Source organism: Achroia grisella, unplaced genomic scaffold (assembly GCF_030625045.1).
Source record: "Achroia grisella isolate CSIRO2021 unplaced genomic scaffold, CSIRO_AGI_Agris_v1 utg900, whole genome shotgun sequence".
Taxonomy (NCBI): Eukaryota; Metazoa; Arthropoda; class Insecta; order Lepidoptera; family Pyralidae; genus Achroia; species Achroia grisella.
Genome location: NW_026713059.1, coordinates 3,902,982 through 3,920,500, shown reverse-complemented (window position 1 = coordinate 3,920,500; position 17,519 = coordinate 3,902,982). Strand labels below are relative to the sequence as shown.

The 17,519-nt window shown below is 30.8% G+C and overlaps 1 protein-coding gene across 6 annotated transcripts in view; it reads left to right on the top strand.

Moving 5' to 3' along the window:
• Positions 1–786: 786 nt before the first annotated feature.
• LOC131853392 (proton channel OtopLc-like) overlaps positions 787–17,519 on the top strand; it is a 51,117-nt gene continuing 34,384 nt past the window's right edge. For 5 of the 6 annotated variants that reach the window (XM_059204262.1, XM_059204265.1, XM_059204263.1 and 2 more), the window contains exon 1: positions 787–1,080. The gene's annotated coding sequence lies outside the window, so the exon portion shown is untranslated. Of the gene's footprint in view, positions 1,081–13,444; positions 13,643–17,519 lie in introns of those variants that run through there. The other variant, XM_059204261.1, reaches the window with a different exon arrangement.

Genomic DNA, 17,519 nt, shown 5'->3' with positions numbered 1-17,519 from the left:
CTTTAATTGCGGACGTAACGGAACTCTTTATTGTACTGACAGACAATACAAACTGCCGATAATGAACTGACTGTGCGGGTGTACTCGTGTTTTAAACGTAGTCAATATAATCATATTTTAAACCAGCACAATTAATCTTCCTTAAGGGGATTTCTTCACTCCTACACTAAAAGTACATCAGATAATTTTTAGTTTCAAAGAGAAATATCAACCCACACGGGATATCTGTCTACATGGAATTTACAATATAACTTAAGATTTTGTTACTTCCAGAAAATAAAGCCACTATTTATAATATAATAAAATAAAAACAATTTGTGTATTATAGTTAAAAATAGTTGTAAATTTCAGAATAAAAGGCTTTATTATTATAATTATATTTTTAATAAAATGGAAATTAAATTGTATTTATAAACATAACTTGGAATACTTTTATTAAGTCGGTTTAAATTCTGATTATGTCTAATATTAATGACAAATATTTGTTTCTAATTATTATATTGTTTATTACGAATTATAGGAGATAATTTAACTCATCTGGGGTCTAGACTATTATTGACCAATAAATCTGTATAATATAATATCCGAATAATAAAAGTATTTTCCGAGGATGTTATTGAATATTAATAACCATTTGAAAGGAAACGAGACCCATGAAAACAACCTATGGCTTTGCTTATGAATAGGAGGGTTAGCATGTCTGGCAACCATGGCATAATAGACCCCGTGGCTGTAGTTATGGCTGTATGCCGTGCGACCGACGCCCGATCCGCGAGTTGGCGCCGAGCTTCGGACTTGATCGCGCGTTCGCCAATTTGATTATAGAAACATAACATTGCACATTTCTTCAATTTATAGAAGAAATTTTAACATTTAACCACACGTACTTTCTAATATTTTTTACTCTAAAATCATCAATATATTTTTTAAATTTGTTTCATTTAGAAGTGATATATATTGACAAAGAAAGCTTAAGATACTTTTTTGTGTGAGAAAGTAGTGAGTGCGCGCCTTTACAATAGGACATTGCCGGATACAATGGGGCTACTCTTGTAATTTTTGTGCTGAGAAAATGAAAGCGTAAGCATTATTTTTGTTTTTTTTATTAAAGTAATCTTTAGTTATACTTAAAGTATAAGACAGATATTTATATACCATTTTCTATAATAAAAAAAAAAAGAATAAATAGCCTGACATAGCGATTGATTTATGAACACATCAATTTCTTATCCAATTGCATTTGTACTAAAAATAGTTCATTTAAATACTAAAAAGTATTTGAAGTATATTAAAGAGCCGGTTTTCATACGTCTAACTCTCCAACTAGATATTTTGTAGATACATTATGGTAATATTATAGGATAGCTGAAAGATGCTGGTTCGAGTCCTGTCTGGCATATTAAAACTAAGTAGGCTAAAGTTGGGTGTCATGATTTAAATTTACCGAGATATACTTAGTACAAAGTCGTCTGCGTTTCTATCTATATATACCTAATTTATTTTAAGTGCCAAAGAACTTCTTTGTAATATATGTAATAAGGCGGTGGAATTACCGGGTACGGAAGCATGTTTCCTTAGTCCTCCATCATGGCAATGAATGAGCGATATGACGGGCGTGACATAATACCATGTTATTCATATATTATATATAGGCGATCGTTACCACTTACCATCAGGTACCTCGACATAACTGTTTACCATTTCATAACTTCGCAAGAAAATGCTTTAATCTGTAGATGAATAATAAAGATCATAATAATCGTCTTTGTTTACGTTTCCTCTATTATGTAAACAATACTGTGTTTAAAAGTTAATGTATTTTTAATGACGTGGAAAACATATACCTATAGAGAATTTTTAAGTAGTCATACAGGTAATAGTTATACTAACCGAATCTGCAACTTCGTCCGTATGACCGTGATTATATTTATTCACCGGCATAAGAATTATTACCTCTTAAGTTCTATGCCATTTCCTATCCCAAATATTATACATATGCAAATTTTATATTATTTTGGTTAAGTAATCAAAGCGCCGAATATTAAGAAACAAATATGCTTTCTCGGGGGTTGGAGAATGTTAGTAATGTGGTCTGATGACCGATTGCTAGCAATGTAGCATGTCAGGTTGACCTCCACGCGGTTCCCCCTGGAATTTGTCATGATGACTAACTGACCTGATCTCATGGTCATCTTGTCATCCTCCACTGGTGCCCCGGCAACGTAACAGTTTGTTAGCATAGATGGGTGCGCCATTCCATTAAAATCCATAAAAAAAGAATAAGGATTATATTTCGTAAGACATCAATAAAGCGGAGGTATCAAACGTGTCTGATGAGTGTGAGGTGCTGAGGGTTTTAATGACGAAAATACGGAGATAAAATAAAATGCGACTAATATGACAGCGATATATAATAGAAAATGAACAATAAAGAATATGTCAAAGAATATTATTATACAATTTAAAAATAGTATAAAAACGTATCAAGGAGTTCGCTACAGCAGTCTTTTAGTAACATATAAAATAATGTCGGAAAAAATAAATGATTATAGAGGACAGAAAACATAATTTATATTTATTTGTTTTCTCACAAAATAACATTTTTTTTCATGTGATGTGATGTGAATGTTGGTTTTTTAAATAATGTATTTTTTATAATTGAAATATTCATTACAAACCACAAAAGCTATGCTATAATTTAAATTGCTTTGCAGTTTATAAGTATACCAGCTGTTGTCCGCGAGTTCGAGCGCACTACATGATATACATTAATTGATCTTATTGAAAAATAATATGTCCGTATCCATTTCTAAAATTATCAATATGTCTAAATTCATGATGGTTGAGAAATCCGTTAACATAGAAAGATTCATATTAACAGGAACCTTCACCGATGCACTAGGAATAACACAAATAACATCAAAATTCGCTTAAGAAACCAGGAGTACACACATATATTTTCTATAACAATAAATTCTTAATGGATGACCATTGATGCAAACTGTCCGTTGATCTATCAGTAAGTCTGTGAAACAAACAAATTATTTGATCTCGATACTCAAGTGGTTAGGAGCTCTCAGATTGCAGCACGCGGCCTCTAACTGTAGGCGAACCCGCTTCACTTACCGCAAACTCGTTGCTCCAAGAATGTATTACACATTTGTATTTGTTAAATAATACTTCGCATAGTTTTAATATAGCATTTGCTTGGCTACTGTTACTCGCGATGTAAATTTTGATCTCCAATACATTTATATCCACTTCAAATTTCATTAATATACGTTTAGACTTGAAACGATAGCCAGACAACCACATTTTCGTATTTATAATATTAGTATGAATGGATATTTTATTAATATACTGTCTGAAAAAGAATAAAATGAATGAAACTATAAAATCAAAATAGAATTTTCAAAAAATCTCTTTTTACAGTAAAGTGTTAGACCTTAGTGTGTGACCTTAGTCAGAAAAAAATGCATACAAAAAATTAACTGCAATGGAGTCCAGGACGCCGTTGTGGAAAACGTAAAGTTTACATTAAAGGTTGCAAAACTCTTTTTTCCAATGTTGTGGTTAAGTCATTTGCTATGGTATAAGTTAGGCCTTCTGAATATACGAGTACATTTGTTAAATGCTGTAGTTTTTGACTCAAATAGGCCACAACTATAGACGTACGATTGGAAACTGTCACATTGAAACCTTAAGCCAATATCCATAAGATGTCTCAAAGAAATTGTCATATAGATCAATTTGTAGTGGGTTTCTGAAGACGGTCGGTAGAAACCATTTTATATTGAACTTCATTTTAGTATGTTTTTAAATGTGAGCTCCAAAAATTGCGCATTGTGATTTTGAATGCAGCCGTCAATCATTCGGACAGGAGTCGACCGAGCGAGACCGTTCAAGGTTTGCAGACAATTCATGGCCGGTCTCCATTTACAGTATTCATCGACATTTCTTACATAGTACAAAAGTTCAACCGAATAAGTCATACAGTGTTTTTTTTTAGAGCAGAAGAAAGCATCATTAAAAAAACACTGTATGACTAATATTTGTATACGCTGGTAGGACTCTTGTGAATTTTGTGAATCGAGATTTTCAACTCATTTTAACATTAAAGATAGTTTCTGGATATAATCGCATGGAAGTAGCCCTAAATTACTATTCTATATACTTTACAACTGTAGAGTATTGCGATCGATATTTTTGATCTAGTTTTTGCTCATGAGTACACTACCAATCAGAGTTTCTATTAGGTATTTACATCGATACGTCGCTGCTATTATACTATGACTATGTATAAACTTATTTTGTATGTGCGCAAGCTGTTATCGTATTGCCATTCTGTAGTTCAAATAGAATCCATCAAAATAAAAAGGCTTTAATATTTATGTGGTTTACCAAGGAAACGATATTATTGCAATTCATAAAACTAAATAACTTTTTCTAATCCTCAAATTATATAAACATATTTTTTAAACTTGACGCGGTCATTATTTATACGTATAATTAGTAAAAATCACGGGATCTTACCACGTTTTATATTTATTTGCTGAGTTCCCTATATTTCGGTAGTGTTTCAACCACCATGATCAACTTTTACGTGGTAAGATCCTGATTTTATATTATACGTATATTTTTTCAACTTTCAATGAAACAATTGTTGTAGTTTGTAATATGCGTCCTAGGAGGCCTTGCGGATTATTGTCAACATGTAGGTATATTCTCACGATTACTCAGCTTGTAACTTGGATACCATGATCTAATCCGTGGGATTCCATTTGCATTGTTCTTGTTGACTTAAAATACAGGTAGACAGGTCTTCTAATTTTTGCCTGTCTAAACCGACTAGTACGTAACAATAGTTAAGACATGCAAACTTTATTTATATGAAAGTTAAATTGCTGAGAAAGTTTAATTAACTATACAGAAATTCACATTTTTCATTAATTTATTTATTCTTAATGATATATAAAATTGTACAAACAGTGATACTCTATAAATTTTAGTATAAACTGACTATACTATTTAATATTAAAAGTGTCTACTACAAGACTCTTGTAAGATCAGCGCTATAAATTTCATAGACAATTTACAAAATTTATGGCTATGATTGGGAGGTAGAGGTTAAGGGAGTGGAAGAGAGATAGTGAGAAGGTTTCGAAATATATAACAGAATTTTAAAAAACGCGTATTTTCAAATAATAGTAAATATTCATTTTACTACAGTAATTTCTTCTCGGCTGTGATTGCATACTGGAAAATATAGTTTAAGATCAATGCTTATTATATAAGTATTTTGGTAATTACAACTCTTGATAACCCAACGAAATTAAAATTATCAATGACTTGCTCTATTTTTATAGAAATATCAGTAGTTTATCGACATGTTTTCATTACAATGTGAATGTTTATAATATAACGTAATATTACTACGATATAAATATATGTACATTAGCTATTAGATATGGTTATGAAGTATTGTTTTAAGAAAATGTACTAAGTTTATAATATCAAATGAAACAAGTAATTTGCGAATGTTATCTATATCCTTCAATATAAGTTTTGCCTGAAATATGTTATTACCCAAGTATAATCATATATGTGTGAGTTTGTTTGCAGAATATTTTGTAGTCTTTCATACATAACATGACCATTTATTCTTCGACTCCAAACGGGACATCGGTTTATTTAGGTCAATTAGCAGATAGTCTATGATAAAAAAATCTTTTTTAATACTATTTATTCAAAAAAAGTTATCTTAAAAGTTACGAATTAAGAAATATACCCGGTAAAAGTAGTAAAACATTTTGTTTAGTCCTATTTCTATTTCTCTGATAAAAATAATATGTTTAGTTATATTTATTGGAGGAACAAATTTGTTTTTTTAAGAATATTTTAACTAACAATGGCACGTTTTTTTTTTACTCATCTTAATTACCAACAACCGTCTCGTCTATTTCCGCACGGTTACCGAAAATGGGACACTTTTGTGTCCCAGAGTTCATTTCGGGGACACCGGGGCTCGTATTTATAAAAAGGGACTGTGCTGTTCAGAAAGGGACGTCTGGTCAATTTATTTATATAATATTTATGTAGATTAAAAAGATTGGTTAATTTTTAGTTTTTCGTATCCGTTATACTCATGAAAGGGTGCTGCTTGTAGGGACTGGTCCGCTGTGATAACTATGACTGATTTATTTTGTTCAACTATTTCTAGCAGTTTGTATTCACATAAATATTAAAATCGTAGTGTTGAACAATATTTATTTATAAGCAAGTTGCAAGCAAGCAAACAACATGCAAGTTTCTTAATTGCTCTTCTCGTATTGACTGGTTTTCGAATGAATGGTAGAATAAAAATAAATATAACTATTCAAAATTACTTATATTAAGTTTATTTGAATTTCTCTCTCTCTCTTTCTCTTTGAAAGATTATTTCAATCTCTTCTTTATGTAACACTAGGCAAATATTATATTATCTATCTTCAATTGGAGGGCAGGCTAAACTGTGTTTAGTTGACAACTGATAAATATAACATTTAATTATCTTTACTTGTAAATACACAATGTATATAATATACATAGAGAAACCTTTAAACGAATACAAATGTTGTGTATATTGACACAGGCTACTTAGCTTTTAAATATATGTATATCTATAAGATCAGGCTCGTTGTAATAAATATGGAGCTTAATTCCCCTCGAATCCATCGCAGTGCAACCACCCCACTCCGGGCCTATCGTTAGGCGCCATCAAATTAATCGGACTGCACTGGGGAGATTCACTGGGAACCATACACCATTTTGCTTTTGTTTTAAATAACTTTCTGTACGTTGATGAATTTATTTTAATCTATGTTGAACACATGTTCATAATTTCTTTTGTTTTTCGGCAACGGAATACGGGGATAATTTGGTGCGATGTGATTTTAATGATGGGGTTTAATGTATTCTCTTATTTTGTCGTTCACTATTTGTAATATGTTTCCATTATGTACTTACATACAGTTGAATTGTAAATAAAAAGTTTGTACATACATAACAAAGAAAAAATAATTTATGTACCTGTAACTTAAGTGTTATTGCAATTTTTTTTATCATGTTATATATTATATACAGGTAGATATTTGGCTTTTATACTATAACTTACTCTACTCTATTTATTTTATTTTTATACTCACATTCTGTTATGGAATCATAGTTACTTAATAGAAGAGTACATCTTAGTTGAAGAGTTCTAACACAAGACTATTACTCGTATAACTATCACCCGCAACTTGCAATTTTTAGACAAAAAAGACATAGACATATCCGTTCTCGTAATACAATTTATGGTTATTCCAAATTTCGCTCGTTCAGCTGTTCAGTCATTAGAAGGTAACAAACAAACAGATACACCTTTGTTAAATTAGTAAGAATATATAAAGAATATGCAACAAAATAACAATGAATTTGAATATACAAGCCGCTAATTAAAGAAATTGCGTGTGTACTACCTAACACCACAGATACCATAATATTACATACACTCTCTATGAATTTAAATTAACACTGTTACTTGCTTTTAAAATGAAAAAAATACCACTTATTGATCGTAGTAGCATATAGTGGGTGCTACAGGTGGTGCATAGGACATTGTTTTGGTGCGATCATTGACCCGAGCCTCCCTCAGAAGGGCGGCAGGCTGTCTGCCGCACCCTCGTCGAGTTGGTACGGGCATGCGCTAAGATTATACATATCACTAGTATGTTTGTTAATTTTTAATGGGGAAAAGAACCAAATCACATGGCATTATAATCATTAATTTAATAACAATGAATGAAAAAAACCTTTACCAGTAAAGGTTTTTTTCATTCATTGTTATTATACAAATATTAGAAATAAAAATTTTGTATATCTATATTCTAAATAGTACGTCTATAAACAAGCTTTATCCGGCAGTATTGCCTGTCCGTGTGTGATAATATAGCAATTTGAAAAATTAGAGAAGAAATTTTGAAAATTAGTACAGTATTTTTAGAATGTCTACAGTAAAATTATACAGGAAATAAAATATTTTGCTGCATAGTAACCATGTAGCATTTTTGATGGAGAAGATTTTACTTTTTCCGGTCAACTATGGTCAAGACCAATTCTCCAGTACCTAAATTATGAATTTATGTGATCATGTAGAAGCTTATTTGGAAAGGATATGAGCTGAGATTCTTTTCTGTTCTTCTTAGCTTGAAACTATGTACCGAAGTAACGGTAGATTCGCTTTGTAAGTGTCTGTAATAGACCTACATGAATAAAGACAATTTTGATTATTTCGATTTGATTTTGATTTACAGCTAAACATGTGTTTCTATAGTAGCATTTGAATTTACATTTGAGATAACGCGCAGGCGTTCGAGACGTGTTGTTTCCGGCGCCACCGGTGTACGTGGGCGGACATAGTAGTGTGATGTTTCTTTTATTCTGTTGGACATGACAACAAAGTTGACTGCCCACCTGATGGAAAATATTAACCGTCGCATATAGACAATGTGGTTTTTTCTTATGATGTTAGAACAGTGGCATATATAGAGAAAAAGATTTATATGTATTCAAATTCAAATTCAAATTCAAAATATCTTTATTCATGTAGGTCTATTACAGACTCTTATGATATGTCAAATCTACCGTCAGTTCGGAATGATTTCCAGATGAGAAGAACTGACAAGAAACTGAACTCGTACTCGTATCTTAGTACACATAGAGGTTCAATTAAAAGTAATATCCATATAACTTACAGAGTATTTAGACCAATACCATTAAATATGGGTAAACCTGCAAATAGGATGTAACGCAGAATAAGAATGAAGTCGTGATTTATTTTGGTATTAAAACTGGCTTTTTTTAAATAATTTAATACTACTACGAAATAAAATTCTTTTATTATAGTAGTGTATATAACTAACTCTATGCCATATAGCAAGGTATGCAAATTTGGTAGCACCATATACCCGTATGTGTTGGCGGGACGCGCGGGCGGTTCATTTGACGTCGTAATATCCGGCAAGGGCGGACCGTTTTCAAACGTGTCGCATAACGAGTATGTCCTTTGATGAAGATTGTTTTGGAAAACATTTAAAATTAGAATTTAACGGGAAAGATGAAAGGTGATTAGGGTGAAGCTCTAAAAAATAATTTAAAATGAATGTACAGAATAACACAAGGAGACTTTTCTAGTGTTATGTAATAACTGTACTAGTACTATGTTGATAATTATTACATCTGGCTACAAAAAAACATATGTAGACTGCAAGAAAACAAATTATTAATATTGATAGTTCAATTAAAAAAACATAAGATTTAATATTAGACATCAATAGGGAATTTTTGGACTTTATTTTCCAATAAATTGAATTATACATTGAATACCCAATTAATGAACCAGCATTATTGCCTTGCCTTTATTCCATTTTTTGAAGTCGGCATAGTATTTTATTAATGCATTAAGTAGACAAATAAAATAACTTACTAAAAACCTAACCAATAATAAATGTAATAAAAAATTCATTACCGTAGATTAAAAAGCTATGATACATTAAAAAATCTCGTTAATGCAAGTTTTATTCTTATTATATCTTCAGAATCAGTATTACCAGGAAAATACATTTTAAAAAGTATATAATCCCTTTATATTTTTGGGAGTAAGGATAAAAATAGTGTTTTTACCCTTACCCCAAAAAAAAGCGTCATCAATATTATTGGCGGATACAATGGTTACACTGTGACCACATGACCAAGCCTAGAATTACGGGATAACTTATAAGGAATCGTTAATGCCGTCGTTATCTTTGTGTTGAGTTTATGAATGTTTTCTATATATAGTAACAATGGGTTCCATATTTATCAGTGGGAAGGGACGCTATAAACATACTTAACGTAACCATAGTTTAAAGTGAGTGGGTGGCTTTTGACCCACATACATTTTATTAAGACATTATGTCTATGTTTGTTTGAAAAGTTTGTGTATTGTTATTTTATATTCTATGTTTATTAGCATAGGAAACATAATAAATATCAATAATATTTTTTGAGTTGTGTAAGTCTATTACGTATATACATGTGAGAACGCTGTTTCGGCTAAGTAAAATGAATAGGAATTCGGATATTAACATTTAGTACATAATTTGAGTTATATAGATATATACTGTAGATAAATAATAATACTGTGACAGTAGAAAAACTTTATAAATTATATTTAAAATTTAACTTAAATTTATAACTTTAAAATGCTCTACATTTAACAATAATTTTATGCCACAAAAATTAAATATATTTAAACACAATTGGAACATACCTAAATAAAACCTTGTATAATGAAAGAGAATAGTAAAAATTCATATATTTTATCACTATTATCAAGAACTAGGCATCCGGCTTGAGTTATGATTTCATTAAGCGTTCCCTGAACTTATTTCCGGAGCGTTGACGTCGCCGGTTGTGTGAAAAATTTAACTTGCATTGAATTTGAATATTATTTCAATACATAGCTCTCTTTATTTACCGAAAGTATGTATTGTAGTTACAACACAGGCATGTTAATCAAACAAAAAACTCGTTTTCTGGTTAAAAAAATAAATAGGTATTTGTCATATCAATATACCTACAACTTTAAAGTATTTAATTTGCTAGAAGTGTTTTTTTCATTGTTTTATTATGTATGAAAACATGATCATGAACGAAACCACTTGAAATTTAATCATATAGTTTAAGGAGTAAGTTGAAAAACATATTTTTCTAACTACGTTTCATCGCAAAGAAAGTAGAACGCAATTGAAGTCAAAGTAGACGGTTTATAACATCTTACGGCTACTGTTATGAATATTATGATAGCCGTCGGTCACGTAAACAGCGAGGTGTGAACTATATACTGCGCATGCGCCGTGCACGCTTTCATAAGGTAGTTTACCTTTGTATAGTTCACTTTTATTTTAACTCGCTTATTTAGATCGTGAACACTGGCAGAAGTTAAGGTAGTAAAATATCTGTACTAAATAGGCATCACTTATGACTATATTTTTAAATCTACTTATTGTGACTGATGGGTATTGCGACATCAATTCCCTACATTTTTTTATATAACACAGGGGACAAACGAGCATGCAGCTCACCTGATGGTAAGTGATTACCGCCGCCCATGAGCACCCGCAACACCAAGGGGAATTGCAAGTACGTTGTCAGCATTTTAAAAAGGAATAAGCTCTATTCTTGAAGGTTTCAATATCGTATCGCTTCGGAAATACCATTACTGGAAGGTGATTTCACAAAGTGGTTGTGCATGGCAAAAGGTTTCTAGAAAACCGCACCATGGAGGACCGCCATTCATCCAGATGATCAGGATGATATTTTAGTTTCTGGCGGGTGGTACGGTGGTGAAGCTCAGCAGCTGGTATTAATTCGAAAAATTCCTCAGAACACTCCCCGTGATATATGCAGTAGAAAATCCACAGAGATGACTACTTGACTCTATACTTGTGTAAATCTAATGAATACTTTCAAACTAATATTATTAATTTTATAAAATTTAATATTATTATTAATGCGAGAGTGGGTCTATCATTTTGTTAATTTTATACTATTAAATAGATGAAAGGATTTTAATGAAATATTTCATTTTATATTCGAAAAATGCAGACGAAGTAATGCAGATAATCTAATAGAATCTTCATTTTTAGATACCTACCTCGGAAAACTATTTATTGCTGCATGAATTTGCCTGTTTCTGTTGTAGGTAATTACTACTTAGGTAGGTACGAGATCATTGTGATTACTACTGGCTAGGTTTAAAACAACTAAACTATTTATTAGTCACTTATACAATAAAAAATATATCGGATACTTTGGTGACAGATTTTATAACTCGAAATAAAAACTGAGAGTGGTAATAAATTATGAGTCAACATACATATTTTTTTATAGACGCGCAGTGTGAAATACTACTATAGTACGGCACAATTCGAACCCCACACCACACAATGCCGCCCCCATCTGTTTCCTATGCGGCCATTCATTCGTCTCTAAACGTGAGAATAATATGGATTCATCAATAGTCCCATTAAAGGATCACTTTATATAAATTATACAATCATTTGATAGATTATCGTGTATATGGGATTACATAAAAACATAGACAAAATGATTCTCGTATTTACTGGATAGAATAAATAAAATGAAAATTTAAATAACATAATATGATAAACCTAGAATGTTATACAATGAAACCAAATGACAATAGACTTTGGGTACCAGACATAGCGTTCTATTTTTAAGCTACGTATTACTATTTACGCGATATCACAAAGATAATCAGGGATGACAATGGAGGTATTTGCGGGGGCGGGTACACGGACGTGACGTGGTTTAATGTGATTCTTGGTAAAGTGGCATCTACTGATACTGCCTTTTCCTAAACACGCCGTATTAACGACCTCACATCTTGTTATATAGGATAATAATTCGTAGTTCAATTTAACAATCTGTTCATTATCAACCTACTGGGTACTGTTTCTTCAAAACTATAAGTTAATTTCTACGGATTCAGGTGTCAGCTGGTAGTAAATATTATCCAATATACTTAAATATTTTTCGTGTGCAACAAAACATACACAATATACATTGAAAACACTTCAAAACTATATCAACCGAACTATTTCACTACAATGCCTGAATCTCTCCACACAAGGAATATAGTATTATTTTGAGCTTTACTTATCTTACCTGGTATCATAATTATTCTTACTGTAACATAATTTGGAAAAATACATTCTCGCGAGTTTATCAGTTTTAGATAATGTCAGTGTGATATATAACGTGCTTGACATAGAATTTAATTCTTAATTATTTTTTAGTTATTTCTAATGTATTCTTATGGACAGTTTTTGATATTACGTGTCGTAATATATGCACTAAATAATACATTTATTTATACCTTTGACTGTAGTAGTAAATATTTATACATTAAATAAAGGCACCTGCCGCGTCTGATCGTAATAATCTCAAACACTACCTACTGAATAGATATTCATGCATTAACAGAGTAACTTTTGGGAAGGTTTAGGTGTACATTCGTTAAGCTTTTATATAAATTGTTTGAAATTCCCATGCAAAGTTAGGATCGGTCACTAATAGTAAATAAATATTGATATTACTATTGTTCTTAGCTAAAAAGTTAATCATTATAAGATACAAAAAATATAAAAAAAAATAAGAAGAATAATAAAATAATAAGAATTATAAAATAAAGTCCATTCCACTTTGTGCCATCGTTTGAACTCGACAGGCAGTGAGACGTTCAACGGAACTTACCGAAGTCGACCGAAAGTTTATGTTGTTTTTTGGTTCTGTCTTGCTCTCTCATTGGAACAAAAACATCATGTTTGTAAGCTCATAGCTTTACAGTGTTCGTCTATGGTGGCTCGGGAGAACGTGATCCTGTAAATCCGTGCCAGTATAACTTGTGTTATTAATATTTGATATACATTGTTGCAGTTTATTTATATATCTAAACTATAGTGTTGTTGCGTTACCTCTTTTCAAATAACATTTGAGTTTCTTGTGTAGAAAATAACCATTCGTTTCCTGGTATTGAAGTTTGGAACACAACTAAAATGTAAGTAAGATTGAATGTTTATGATATAATTTAATTACGTTATGTAAATATGTATTACGTAAGTAATAAATAAAATCTAAGATATATAGATATGAATAAAATAAATACATATAATATAAAAATATTTTTTTTTGTTAATTTAAATAATTGTTTACATTAAGTTTAATTGTTTAGGTATATCCCATCCCTAGTTATGACAAAATCAAGTAATATATTTTTAATACTGTAGTACCACATAAATAACAGAAAAATATGTGATAAATATATTATATATTACTTAATCCAGAAAATTACAAGTGTTTATTTAATTTTGTTTACAAAAAATGTATCTTTAAGGTGTAGTAAACTTTAATAAAATGTCGCACTTAAGAAAGTTATCAACCTATATTGAATGCCGCTTTATATAAAAAGTTGTGACCAAAATGTCAATGATTGTATTGTTAGGGAATAGAAATAGAAATGAATGCTCATTAATATTTCAATTGGGCAGTGAGATGGTTTCGACATTTGAATCATTTGGATATAACAACCTATAATAAAATTTATAGGCTAGTCTATCTATAGTCTACTTCATACTAGTATTGAATCATCTCGCTAATACTTTAGTCAAGAAGAGAGCGATTTAATTTGTTCACTGCATATGAAGAACAAAGAGAAGAAGAGTATATAAGTAGTGATTAGTATAATTTAGTAGTAGTTATACTATACTACTACTAAATTATCGAGAGATTACTTGTTGCTTTTCATCCCTGTTGTTTGAGACTTTCGTAAAGTTTAGCTAAGATAGATATCCCCTATATCAGTGGTTCCCAAAGAGTATTTGCTGCGTTCCACTTTAAAAAAGACTCAAACCTTGCGTACCCCTTATTACAATAATTATAATATTATACATGTGAAAGTTTGTGAGTGTGTATGTTTGTTTTACTGATAGCCGAACTTACCCCTTGATTGAACTTCACGTACGTGTACCACTAATTGGGAAACACTACCCTATATTATAATATTAAATTTGGATAAAACCTCATGTTTATAGATCCATTCGTTGTGGACACTTGTGTCTTAGATGTTGTTACCTATGCATTGATACAGGTATAAAGATGCTATATGTAAAATATGACGAAAGTCAAACTACATTAAATAATATAATAATAATTAATGTGATACAATTTCATTCCTTTACACTACGTAGGTACTGAATAGTACATATTAAGGGAACTGAAATAGCATCCTTGATTTTCAAGTTGGTTAGCAAAGAAAATGAGTTACTATCAACAATCGTATTTTGCCGCTAAAACTAGACGCATCTAACACTTCCACGAACTATTGGTTAGTTAGTGCAATTTGGTACGAAGCCAATTTCTTACTACGGTGCAGTTTGGCCCTGCACTAGATAGCGTAATTACAAACTCCAGTTCAACACCATTTCTGTATTACACTTTCTGTGTATACCTACCTCTATTTTAGAAGATAAAATACATTGTTATTCTAAAAACGAGGTAAAGGATATAAAGTAGCAATTAATACATGGTAAAAATACTATGGTCTTTCATGTATAATCTTAAAACTTAGATACATATATACAAATAGAATATTCAATCGTTATAAATAATACACAATTTTACTATTATAAATACTCTCTGTATCTACATCTCTACATAATTCTACCTAATAAGTTGATGTATTTGTGTCATTGTATGTGAATTGCAGCAATAAAATGTTAGTGTGGGTTTTGGACAACAGAAAATAAACTACTTATTCCAGCAGGTAAGATGAGAAAATTATAAAAAAAAAAATAAGGAATACAAATGATGTCTGTGCAGTGTTACGTGTGAACTGTCTAATAATTCATAGAAAATTTTAATTTGAAAAAAATACTAAGTAATAATTGATTAAGAAAAAAGTAAATCTATACATATCAATAAAATTGGAAAATTTGTTTGTAATATTGAAATAACCGTTTTTTACTACGTGCATATGAATATAAATACGGTACATACACCAAAATAACATATTTTACAATTTTTGTCTGTCTGTCGGTCTGTTTGTTCCGGCTAACCTCTGAAATGGCTGGGAAGATTTTGACGGGACTTTTTTTGATAGGTACCTGCTGTACTAGGCTACTTTTGCATTAGAAAAAATCTTTTAATTTTGAAAAATAAGTTAAATTCCACGCGGACGAACTCGCGAGTACAGCTAGTAATAAATATACATATATACATACTGCATGTATGTATTTATATTTCTTATATTTGTGTATTTCACTATCCACAAAAGGTCCAACCGCTACACAAGAAAATCGTAAAATGTAAATATCAAAGTAGAATAATACCTCGAGACCTGTTGAGTCTACTCGGTGGGTCCTTGACGACGGAATGGTAGAGTTTCTGATTAGGCTAATAATCCTCATTTTCACTTTAGACCGTTTAAAAAAATCCATGTATTATCATGTATTAGGAATTACATTAGAAGCTCAGGAGAAAAGAATCATTTTTATTTATTTTAGTATACTGTAGTTATTGGTGGAATTAATAAAATAGAGATATTATCCAAATCACAAGTCTACATTAATTATAATTCCGGTCTACTGGTATATTGATTGATTGAGAAATACAAAGATTGAGTGCGTGGCGGTTTTTATGTTAATTTTCGCATGCCTACTTCTTGTTAATGTGTATTCACTTAGAATCCCATTTATTTGAAAGGGAAACACGCAAGTTTCTTCCTCACTCATCTTATAACGAGTGTGTGTTTCGAGTAAGTGGCAGAGTAAAAAATATGATTATTTAAAAGTGCTTATATGAAGTTTATTTGAATAACGATTATTTCAATTATTATAGAGTATATAGTATAAGAATTTAATATATATCGATGATCTTTTTGCAAGATAATTGTTAGGTAAAGAAAGTCAGGATTGGTCTAGAAATACAGTATGTTTGTTTTTTGGAAAAAATATGAACATTTTAAATTTAATATAACCCTTCCTTTTATTTAAGTCCATGTTATGATGCTCCCTCTGTAAGTGAACGCATTAACGTGCAATGGGGGCACAAAGCGAACGACTACTCGGAAACTCGATTGTTTACCCGTTGATCGACATTTGTAGAGACGCCATGTTGACTGTTTGATGTTTGTACTTAATACTGCTTCTAAATACAACTTGTCATAGGACTGAACGTTGAAATTGAACAGATTATAATTAGCAATGTTTGAAATAGTAGATACGAATAAGAGATTCCACATAGGATAAAAACGTACAGTTTAGACTAAAAGAACAACGTATAAACTTGCTACAATCGTTGTTTCAAAATATTTTGCTGAATAAACAAAGAAGTGTACAGTTATTATTATGTATGTACTATTTAATTGGAACAAAAAATATTACGCTGAATTACGCAAATTAAGAAAAGATAAGAACGTGCCGCTTAAACCCATTTCCCGGTACACTTTTATATGTGTGTTAATGTTGGTGCAACTGCGTATGTAAATAGTGAACAAATATTAACTTCTACCAAATTTATTCCTATTATTAAGCATTTTAATTAATTAATTATTTTATTGTTTTAGTGTCGAATTTTGGTACTATTAATAGATAAATTTTAAAGGAATAACGGAAGATTGTGGAAAGTAGGAACAGTTCCACCGACAGGAGCATAGCCTAAGAGCCGTATTTAATATAATTTAAGATATTGAATGAATAAATATAGTTTTGTAAAATCAAGTGAAATAGTTAAGTAGGCTTAGTTTCATATAAATTAAAACACGTATGATTTTTCCGCTTGTTTATGTCTGTGGTTATGTGCCTGATAGTTGCGACTGTATTAATAAAAATATGGCATCATAAGTAGGTTACTATAAACAAAGGAAACCACAGCTCAGT